This window comes from Centropristis striata, chromosome 9 (genome assembly GCF_030273125.1).
Source record: "Centropristis striata isolate RG_2023a ecotype Rhode Island chromosome 9, C.striata_1.0, whole genome shotgun sequence".
NCBI classification, from domain to species: Eukaryota; Metazoa; Chordata; class Actinopteri; order Perciformes; family Serranidae; genus Centropristis; species Centropristis striata.
In genome coordinates this window covers 39,456,025-39,467,297 of record NC_081525.1, presented here as the reverse complement: position 1 = coordinate 39,467,297, position 11,273 = coordinate 39,456,025, and positions in this window count along the sequence as shown.

The window sequence follows — 11,273 nt, the reverse complement described above, 5'->3', positions numbered from 1 at the left end:
GACACAACAACAGACACAAAATTACCAAAAAAAGACACAAAAAGACTTACAAAGACACATAAAGACATGAAAAGGACTCAAAATATCCCAATAAGACTCCATAGAGTTAAACTATTATACAATGTAACATTCTGGGTTCCTTTTGTGTACAATGAGATATTGTTTGAACAAAAAAAGGTTAGAATTGTTCCATTGTTCATTGTTATAAATTGACCATTTTATTATTAATTTGACACAGGGGCCACAGCAGGGGCCAAAGAAAACACCAGCATGCTATCTTTTGTATCTTATGCTCAATGTCCTGTATATATATATCAATAACTATATATACTGTATTGCATCTTTCTGTTGGTTTGTTGACTTTACTCACAATATCATACACAAGTCATTATATAACCAGCTAGTAGGGCTAAATGATTTGGGGGAAAAACATCTAATTGCAATTCCTTTGACTGACATTGCAATTGTGATGTGATTCACAATATTGGATGGAATGCTCAGCTTTGCATCATTATCCTCATTTTCTTTGAAAAGTATATTAAAATGATTATGGATGGTGTAATTTTTGCGAGGTTTTGCATCAATTTTAAAATTGAGATTAATTTTAAAACCCACTTTTATTTACTGTTTTTTGTTTTACCCAGCACGAGACTCGTTTTGTTTTAGTTGTTTTTGCTTGTTCTTTGTTTTTATTGTTTTTATTGTTGGTCTGTCCTGCCATGTACAGCACTTTGTATCAGCTAACGCTGTCTTAAAGGGCTCTATAAATAAAGCTGATTTGATTTGATTTGATTTAAATCATATTGTGGCAATTAAACATAAATAAATATTGTATATGAAGTATTGGAACTGTTAAAACATCTGTATTTTAAACGGAGTGCACTGTGCCTGATGAAACAATGGGAGAATAAAAGCAGTTCGAGTCACGCTCTGCTGAAGCGTCTGCAGTGAGCGACCGCAAACACTTCCATTACAACAACGACTTTTCAACCTAAGTTGCTAATTGTACACATATGTTGCTCCAGCAGCAACATCTATATTTTGTTAGCTGTCCAGTGATGTAATCCAAAACACTTATGTGCACTTATGTAGTGTCACAAGATGTTGTTCTGGAACACAAGCAGAGCAGAAAAACACTGAGGGATCCCTGCTGGGACTCAAACATGTGTAGCTTATATACATGTTGAGAACATGTTCCGTTTATTTTCTTAAAGATAGTTTTGTCCATCACTAATGTTGACCTTTTAGCTGTTTGTCCAGAGATCTTACAGTGTGTGGGCATGTGTGTGTGTGTGTGTGTGTGTGTGTGCCAAGGTTATAATAGTTTTGTATTTTTCATTAGTTTTAGTTTTAATTTCGTTGTGAATTTTTGTTTTCAAATTCAGTTAGTTTTAGTTAGTTTTTAGAGTGAGTTTTCTAGTTTTAGTTTATTTTTTATTTTTTTTAAATGCTTGGTTTTAGTTTAGTTTTTATTAGTTTTAGTGTTAGTTTTAGTTTTTTTGTAATGGGCTATACGTTGGGTGCCAGATTCAAATAGATCATAATGAATTTTGCCTTTATTTCCTTTGGTTTATCATCTCAGCCCCAATAAGGTTATTAACTCTTACAGTTCTGGGTGTTTTCACTGCAAAAAAGCCAACTTGTATTTTTTGGCCTAAAACAGTGATTTAAGTTGGTAAAACTTGGAAATATAAATTATTGACATTTAGGGCAATAATGTAAGTTAGCACAACAAAGGAAGCCAGTTGTCTGCTCAAAAACAAGTTGGTGAGTTGTTGTTACTTATATCTTTAAGTTGGGGTTCACAACAAGGGACAATAGTTCTGATAACTCTTATTTCTTTGTTGGGAAATGCAGGAAAGCGGTGAAATTCTGTCATTAGCGAAAGCTAGCGGCTAACTGATGCTAGCGGCTAACTGATGCTAGCAGCGCTGCTTGTTACAGCTACAAGAGTAGCCATTAGCGTATCAATGCTAACTCAAAATTGTGGTCGCAACATTAGCTGACAAGTTATTACAATGTAAATTATAAGTTAGTACAACTTACAGTTGAGTTGACAAAAAAAAAAATCAGAATTCAGAATTGAGCAAACTCAAAAACAAAACTTAAAATATTTAGTTTAATTGTCCTACTTAAAATTGTATCTAAGTTTGTTGCCTTGAAATTTTGAGTTCACCCAACTTTTCTTTTTTTGCAGTGTTGTATTTTGGTTCTAGTGTAAACATCCCAGTCTCAGTAAACATATTCACCATGTGTTGCATGTTCAAATAGAAACACTGAATTATGAATGAAAAAAGTTGACCAAAACGAAAACTAAGGACATTTTCACTATAATTTTAGTTAGTTTTAGTTAGTTTTGTAACCACAAAATACAGTTTCAGTTAGTTATCGCTATCGTTTTTATTTTTATTTCAGTTAACGAAAATGTTTTTTCAATTCTAGTTTTCGTTATTTGGTTAACTATAATAACCTTGGTGTGTGTGTGTGTGTGTGTGTGTGTGTGTGTGTGTGTGTGTGTGTGACTCTTGTGACACATGGCCTGAGACAGAGTGTGTCTGGAGGGAGAGAGAGTCTTCGATGGGTGGGACTGAAAACAAGTGAGGCATGACTAAGAGGCCCAGGAAGTTCCAGCAGGCGGCTGTTATTGCTGAGTGTGTGTGTGTGTGTGTGTGTGTGTGTGTGTGTGTCTGTGTGTGTGTCTATGTGTGTGTTTATGTGTGATCGGGGGCCCAGAGGGACTGTGTGTGGCAATCCCGGCTGGAGAGTCTGGAAAATCTCTATGGAGTGACAAAAGCAGCAGTGTCCCTTGCAGCATATCTGTCTGTTGCCTTGGCTGCAACACTTTATTGGCTCGTAGAGTTTAATTTAATGAAACTGTAAAAAGTAAACAACAACAACCTGTAAGTGGATGTATGTGTGCATGCTCCCATACATGCATGTGCAGTCTCAAAGCCACTTAATTACAGCGGCAGGAAGAAATACAATTAGTGACTTCCACCCCTTGCAGGGTTTTAAAGCGTGATTTCAGTGTTTTAACCCCTGAGCATCCCTAGGCACATCCTTTGGCTTTTAATTTCACTTTTTTTTTTAAATAATTTTGGCTGCTTAATGCATATGGCATCAATTTTGGCATGGGTGTGAGTTTTTTTTCTTCTTAGAATTTTGACAGTTTGACCTTTGCTCCTATAAAAGGTCTATAATAAACTCTGTAGCCAAAATACAGACCCTCAGACCCTTAAAGAAAAAAAAAAGTCATATATTCAAACCACAATTTCTGAACCCACAGCCATTACTGAAAATAATGTTTTTTATTGTGCTAGGCTTTCACATTTTTACTATTTTCCACCAGATTGAGCCATTTTCTCATGCCTGCCTGAAGCAAATACATGCTACCATACTGGTTTCTGTGTGTCTTATATCTAAATATTGTTGCTAATCATTAAGATTAGCATTAACTAGCATTAAGGATACAGAAAATAAATAAATTGTGTTTATTTTTCATAAAAACAATGGCATTATGTAAACAATCTGACATTTAAAGGGTTAAAAAAAGTAATATTTGGCAGTTATGATCAGGAGTGAAGTTGGATAAAAGATTTAACTCATTGAAAGTGTAAAATAATATTAATATTTAGTATTTTTATGCAGTTTTGAGAAGGGGGTATTTCTTGTTTTCCAATCTGTCACTACACAATATAATTAAAAAATGCATCAAAGTCAGTATTGTTGCTAATCATCTTTATACCCCAGACTATGAGAAAATAAAAATATTTCCTCATAGCATTAAGTACACAATAATTCTGTTTTGTGCTGTTTTTCACAACAGCTCTACAAGAGCATTTAAAATTTTAAAACTCTGAAACTAAAACTGAATTATATTTGGAATTTGTAATCTGAACTGAATGTGGTGAAGAGATTTTACTCACATACTATTATATATAATTTCATACCGTCTTTTTTGCCGTGTACATTTTGCATTTAACAGTTTTTGAAAGGGTCATATGCAGTGGTGTAAGAAGTATTAGGATCCTTTTCTTAAGTAAAAGTACTAATAAAACACTGTGAGATTACTCCACTACAAGTAAAAGTCCTGCATTCAAAACATACTGAAGTAAAAGTACAAAAGTATCAGCACCAAAATGTACTTAAAGTATCAAAAGTAAAAGTACTCGTTTTGCAGAGTGGACCCACTCAGATTGTTTTATGTGTTCTAAATATATTATAAGATTATTTGTATTGATGCATTTATATAAGTAGCATTTTACTGTTGTCCAGATAGGACTAATTTTAACTACTGAACACACTGTTATGTTTTATAAATGTGTAATCATATTAAATATTTTTTCATGTTGAATCTGAAAAGTAACTAAAGCTGTCAGCTAAATGTAGTGGAGTAAAAAGTACAATATTTGCCTCTAAATGTAGTAGAGTAGAAGTATAAAGTCACATAAAATAGAAATACTCAAGTAATGTAAAAGTACCTCAAAATTGTACTTAAGTACAGTACTTGAGTAAATGTACTTAGTTACTTCCCACCACTGGTCATATGAGGTTTAAACAACATCACAGCAAGAAAACAACTAATATATTTGTCCAGTGAAGAACAATGGGGTTCAGTTGTACAGTTTTGCAACATATTCTGAATACAGATTCGTAGTGACGTAAAACTACATGATTTGGAAAACCGCTCTGCAGTGGTGGAAAGTAACAAAGTACATTTACTCAAGTACTGTACTTAAGTACAATTTCGAGGTACTGGTACTTTACTTGAGTGTTTCTATTTTCTGTAAATTTATACTTCTACTTCACTACATTTTGAGGCAAATATTGTACTTTTTACTCCACTATATTTAGCGGACAGCTTTAGTTACTTTTCAGGTCGATATTCAACATAAAACATATGATCAATTTAAGGTGATTAGACTTTTTTATTTTATTAAATCTTATAACAGTATATTAAGTACTTACATGAGCCATATCTTTACAAAATTAAAACCCTGCTTACATAAAATCATCAATACAAATAATGTAATACTATATTTAGAATATATAAAACAATCATAGTGGGTCCATTCGGCACAACAAGTACTTTTACTTTTGATACTTTAAGTATACTTTGATGCTGATACTTTTGTACTTTTACTTAAGTAAGTTTTGAATGCAGGACTTTTTCTTGTAGTGGAGTCATTTCACAGTGTGTATTAGTACTTTTACTGTAGTGGAGTCATTTCACAGTGTGTATTAGTACTTTTACTGAAGTAAAGGATCTGAATACTTCTTCCACCACTGGGTTTAAACAACATCACAGCAAGAAAACAACTAATATATCTGTCCAGTGAAGAACAATGGGGTTCAGTTGTACAATTTTGCAATATATTCTGAATACAGATTCGTAGTGACGTAAAACTACATGATTTGGGAAACCGCTCTGTCTGGTGGAGTTGTTTTCTGCTGCTCACATGACCTGTCTCTGACCCAAAGGCACTCACTCCCCAGATTGCGTTGCTACAATGAGCATTGGACTGACGCACTGAGCACAGAGAGACAATAGCTTACCTCAGACAGGCAGACATAGCAAACCTCAGAGCTATCAGACACTCTCTAATCTCTAATCTCAGCCCATGGGACAGTCGTGTCTTTCCTGCTCCCACATGGCCACATCAGACACAACACTGGCCTGGAGCAAGGTTAGAATAGTTTTGGATGTTTCATTATTTTGTTGTGAATTTTTGTCTTCAAATTCAGTTAGTTTTAGTTAGTTTTTAGAGTGAGTTTTCTAGTTTTAATCTAGTTTTTATTTTTTGAAAATGCTTAGTTTTAGTTTAGTTTTTATTAGTTTTAGTGTTAGTTTTAGTTTTTTTGTAATGGGCTATATGCAGTGGTGGAATGTAACTAAGTACATTTACTCAAGTACTGTACTTAAGTACAATTTTGAGGTATTTGTACTTTACTTGAGTATTTTTATTTTATGTAACTTTATACTTATACTCCACTACATTTTGAGGTAAATATTGTACTTTTTACTCCACTACATTTAGCTGACAGCTTTAGTTACTTTTCAGGTTGAGATTTAACATAAAATATAAGATCAATTTAAAGTGATTAGACATATTTTTAACTAAAGCTCATAACAGTATTTTAAGTAGATACAATGAGTCCTGTCTTTTACTAAATTAAAACACTGGTTACATAAAAGGCACATTACAAATAATGTAATAATATATTTAGAATATATAAAACAATCCAAGTGGGTCCATTCTGCATAACGAGTACTTTTACTTTTGATACTTTAAGTACATTTTGATGCTGATACTTTTGTACTTTTACTTCAGTAAGTTTTGAATGCAGGACTTTTACTTGTAGTGGAGTCATTTCACAGTGTGGTATTAGTACTTTTACTTAAGTAAAGGATCTGAATACTTGTTCCACCACTGGCTATATGTTGGGTGCGAGATTCAAAGAGGTCATAATAAATGTTTCCTTTATTTCCTTTGGTTTATCATCTCAGCCCCAATAAGGTTATTAACTCTTACAGTTCTGGGTGTTTTGTATTTTGGTTCTAGTGTAAACATCCCAGTCTCAGTAAACATATTCACCATGTGTTGAATATTCAAATAGAAACACTGAATTATGAATGAAAAAAGTTGACAAAAACGAAAACTAAGGACATTTTCACTATAATTTCAGTTAGTTTTAGTTAGTTTTGTAACCACAAAATACAGTTTCAGTTCGTTATCGTTTTTTTTTTTAAAAACTCTAGTTTTTATTTTTATTTCAGTTAACGAAAATGTTTTTTCAATTCTAGTTTTCATTATTTCGTTAGTTTTTTTATTAACTATAATAACCTTGGTCTAGAGAGGACATTAGGATCTAACTCGGTTACAATATCAGCTGGATGGACAATAACACGCATCCTTTGCACAGTCTAGTGTTTAAACAAAAGAGTGTTTTTAGTTGGAGGCTACGGCAGCTAAGCTGCTAAAAGGACAGATTCAAGAATACGTTTTTACCTACTGCAATGACTCCCCTTTTAGTAAGGACAGAAGAATATTTATTTAATATTTATTTAAATTTTTAGCTTAGCTGCTTATACTGTATTTACCAAACTGTATTTTTGCACATGTTTTTTGCACATATATATTTGCACACCTGTTTATGTATTTACACACCTGTATATCTGCACACTTGCTGTAACTGTTATCTATGAGTAACAGCTACTAATGCACATGGACCATCCATTCCACTTCCTCTATACTAGGCTATGTATTGTGGGCTCATGTTCTGTATAGGTGGAATATGTATGTATCACCATGGTCTCACAGAAATCCGTGAAATAGCCACGGATTTCGCTTAACTCAAAATCCGTGGAATAGCCACGGAATCACTCAAATTTCCGTGAAACTGACACGGATTTGGCTACAATGCAAGTTAATAACAGTCATATCCCGTGGCTATTCCAACATACAAAGTGATTATGTACATTCACTGAGTGAATATTTAGAAAATAAAACATATATTTCTCGCTAGAAATGTGATCAAAATCCATTTTTATGCAGAAACTAAGTCAAAATATTGATTTTTTCACTAAAAATGAGAGAACTGTCCGCCATGTTTTTGTTCTGACCGCTGGGACCTTGAAAGTCACGTGACTTGGAACAAACCAATAGGAACAAATATCCATGGAATAGCCACGGGATATGACTGTCATTAACTTGCATTGTAGCGAAATCCGTGTCAGTTTCACAGAAATTTTAGCGATTCCGTGGCTATTTCACGGATTTCTGTGAGACCAGGTTCGTATGGATACATGTGTTGTGTTGTGTTGTGTTGTGTTGTGTTGTGTGTATGTTGGCTGCTGGAACACCTACATTTCTCTGCTGGGATGAATAAAGTATTTCTTATCTTCTTATCTTCTTATCTTATCTTGCTGTGAGGACACATCCAGTCAATGTAACTAATCATATCTATGCTGGGAAATTAAACCACTGAGTCACTGAAAATGTCCATTTGAACATGTGAAAATATACACTACCGGTCAACAGTTTTAGAACACCACAATTTTTCCAGTTTTTTATTGAAATTCAAGCAGTTCAAGTCAAATGAACAGCTTGAAAGGGTCCAAAGGTAAGTGGTGAACTGCCAGAGGTAAATAAAAAAAGGTAAGCTTAACCAAAACTGAAAAATAATGTACATTTCAGAATTATACAAGTAGGCCTTTTTCAGGGAACAAGAAATGGGTTAACAACTTAACTCTATGGAGTCTTGGGCTATTTTGTCCATTTTTGAATTCTTTTCATGTCTTTGTAAGTCATTTTGTGTCTTTTTTTATTCATTTTGTGTCTTTAGGTGTATTTTTTGCCATTTTGTGTCTTTTTTTGGTAATTTTGTGTCTTTTTTTAGTCATTTTGTGTCTTTTTTTAGTCATTTTGTGTATTTTTTTGTCATTTTGTGTCTTTTTTTGTCATTTTGTGTCTTTTTTGTCATTTTGTGTCTTTTTTTAGTCATTTTGTGTCTTTTTTTAGTCCTTTAGTCCAACACAAAAAGAGACATTAAACTGCATCATTTTCAATTAAATTCTGGAAAAGTTGGTGTGTTCTAAAGCTTTTGACCAGTAGTGTATCTCTGCGTTATAATGAACACAATTGAAGTTGGTTGCATCCAGAGCTTTTTTCTCAAGAGCATAAAACTGGACATTTGCAAATACAAATCAGGCCAGACGGTTCGAGCGATGTGATTGGCTGATGGGCGGTCGGATGGGAACTCCTACTCACTACTCACAACATGTGTTGCAAAGCACCAGAGATACTGCAAACCTGTGTGACATGTTTATAGCTGTCAATCTGCAGTTATGGTAATCACATCAAGGATAAAAAATAGTATATTGAAGTAAATTTTAATTTACAACTTCGAAAATAAAAACAGACCTGAAAACAAAATAAAATCAATCATTTTCCCCTCCAGTTCTTATATAACTAAGTGATCTCTGAGGCCTTCACTGATATCTCTGAGACGCCAGATAGCCGCCAACAAGAACTTGGCTGTGTTCACATAAACCAAAGAGAATGTCTTTCCCATGTGAGGGTCTATTTATTTACTGTCTTATGTCTCAGGTTTGACACTTGATAAAATGGTTCCAACAACTACTGTCAAATAATCAAGGACAGCACACAAATCCACCTTTGACGAGACACATTGCTCAAAAACAGATGCTACTTTTAAACACTTAAAGTATGTCTGCTGGGATCAAGAGGTGCTTGACAGTAATCCAATGGAAAAGTAAAATGTGTCAAAATAAATCCAGTGCAGTGCCAGATTGCAAAAACACATCTCTGGTTTATATGTGAACAGGGAGAGCAGGGGGCCCTGAACCTGCAGGGACCAGAGTTCAGTGGAGACACAGTGTGGTGAAACATGATACTAGATAGATAGATAGATAGATAGATAGATAGATAGATAGATAGATAGATAGATAGATAGATAGATAGATAGATACTGATTATACTGATGATATGATGGCAACAATGCTATAGTGACTAGTCGGTATATAATAATAATAATAATAATAATAATAATAATAATAATAGTACAGTATATAATATATAATATAATATGTAATAATAAATAGTAAAAATATAAAATAAAATATAAATAAATAAAATATAAATAAATTAAATAATATGATATATAATGTATAAATATATAATAATAGTAATATTAATAATAATAATAAATAAGGCCGGTATAATAATAATAGTAGTATATTACAGTATATAGTAATAACAATAATAGTAATGTCAGCAACAGTATATATAATAATACTAATTCTAATAGCATCAGTTGGTAGGATGGTTGGCCAGATGATGGTAATAATTAAACTAGTGATATGATGGAAACAATGCTATAGTGACTAGACGGTATACAATAATAATAATAATATAGTACAGTATATAATATAATATAATATGTAATAATAGATAATAAACAATATAAAAATAAAATGAAAAATATGAATAAAGTAATTTTAAGTAAAATAATATGATATATAATAATAATAATAATAATAATAATAATAATAATAATAATAATAATAATAATAATAAATAAGGCCGGTATAATAATAATAGTAGTATATTACAGTATATAGTAATAATAGTAATGGCAACAACAGTATATATAATAATAATAATAGTAATAATATTAATAACATTAGCATTTCAGTAATGTTGGTTCTGGCAGGTAGATGAGTTATAAAGTCTTACTGCTAAAGGAAGGAACGACTTTCTATTTCTGTGTTGGTATGTGAATATGAATTAAGATGACGTTAACCTGGTTTTCCCCGGTATATAATAACCTTTTATTTTATTATATGAAGATCTCATAGATTCCAAAGGACACTTACCAGCAGTGCATTGTATCCTCAGAACCAAGCAACAATGTGAAATACAGTAGCACTCTGCAACAACTGATACACAAAAGCACCACCATGTGGCAATATTCTATAATACATGTAGTTTTAGGTTAATCTTTGTTTATTGTTTATTGTTAAAAAGATCCCCATTAGCTGTCACCAAAATGTGGGATGTGTCATGAACATTAATGACACTTTGAAGTAACATTAATGCTCATGATACTTGTCATGTCATGTTTCTGACGGGCTTGTGTGACTCTTATGTAGACACCTTCAAAATAAAGTGTTACCATATCTTGCTTAAGTCACAAAGGCATGTTAAAAAAATTGCCAAAGTCATTTATTTCTCTTAAGTTACATAATTTACACACAGTGTTATTACTTTTAAAAGGAATCTTAAAACCCATTTTTATTCACTGGCTTTTAACTCAACAGGAGCCTTTGCTCTGTTTTATTTTTTGTTTTTATTTGTTCTTTGTGTTTTTTTTTAAAATTAAGATTAATTTTAAAATTGAGATTAATGTTAAAACCCACTTTTATTTACTGTTTTTTTGTTTTACCCAGCATGAGACTGGCTTTGTTTTAGTTGTTTTAGCTTGTTCTTTGTTTTTTTATTGTTTTTATTGTTGGTCTGTCCTGCCATGTACAGCACTTTGTATCAGCTAACGCTGTCTTGAAAAAAAAATAAAAATACAATTTTCATTATATTACTACCTTTTTTATTTTTATTTTATTTTTTATTTTGTTTTTGTTTTGTTTTGTGTCATTAGTTTGTTGTTTATTTCTTTTCTTAGAGATCCTCATTTGGGGAATACCAGTTTGCCTTGTATATATACAAGGCAATGTACAATATATACAAACAAAA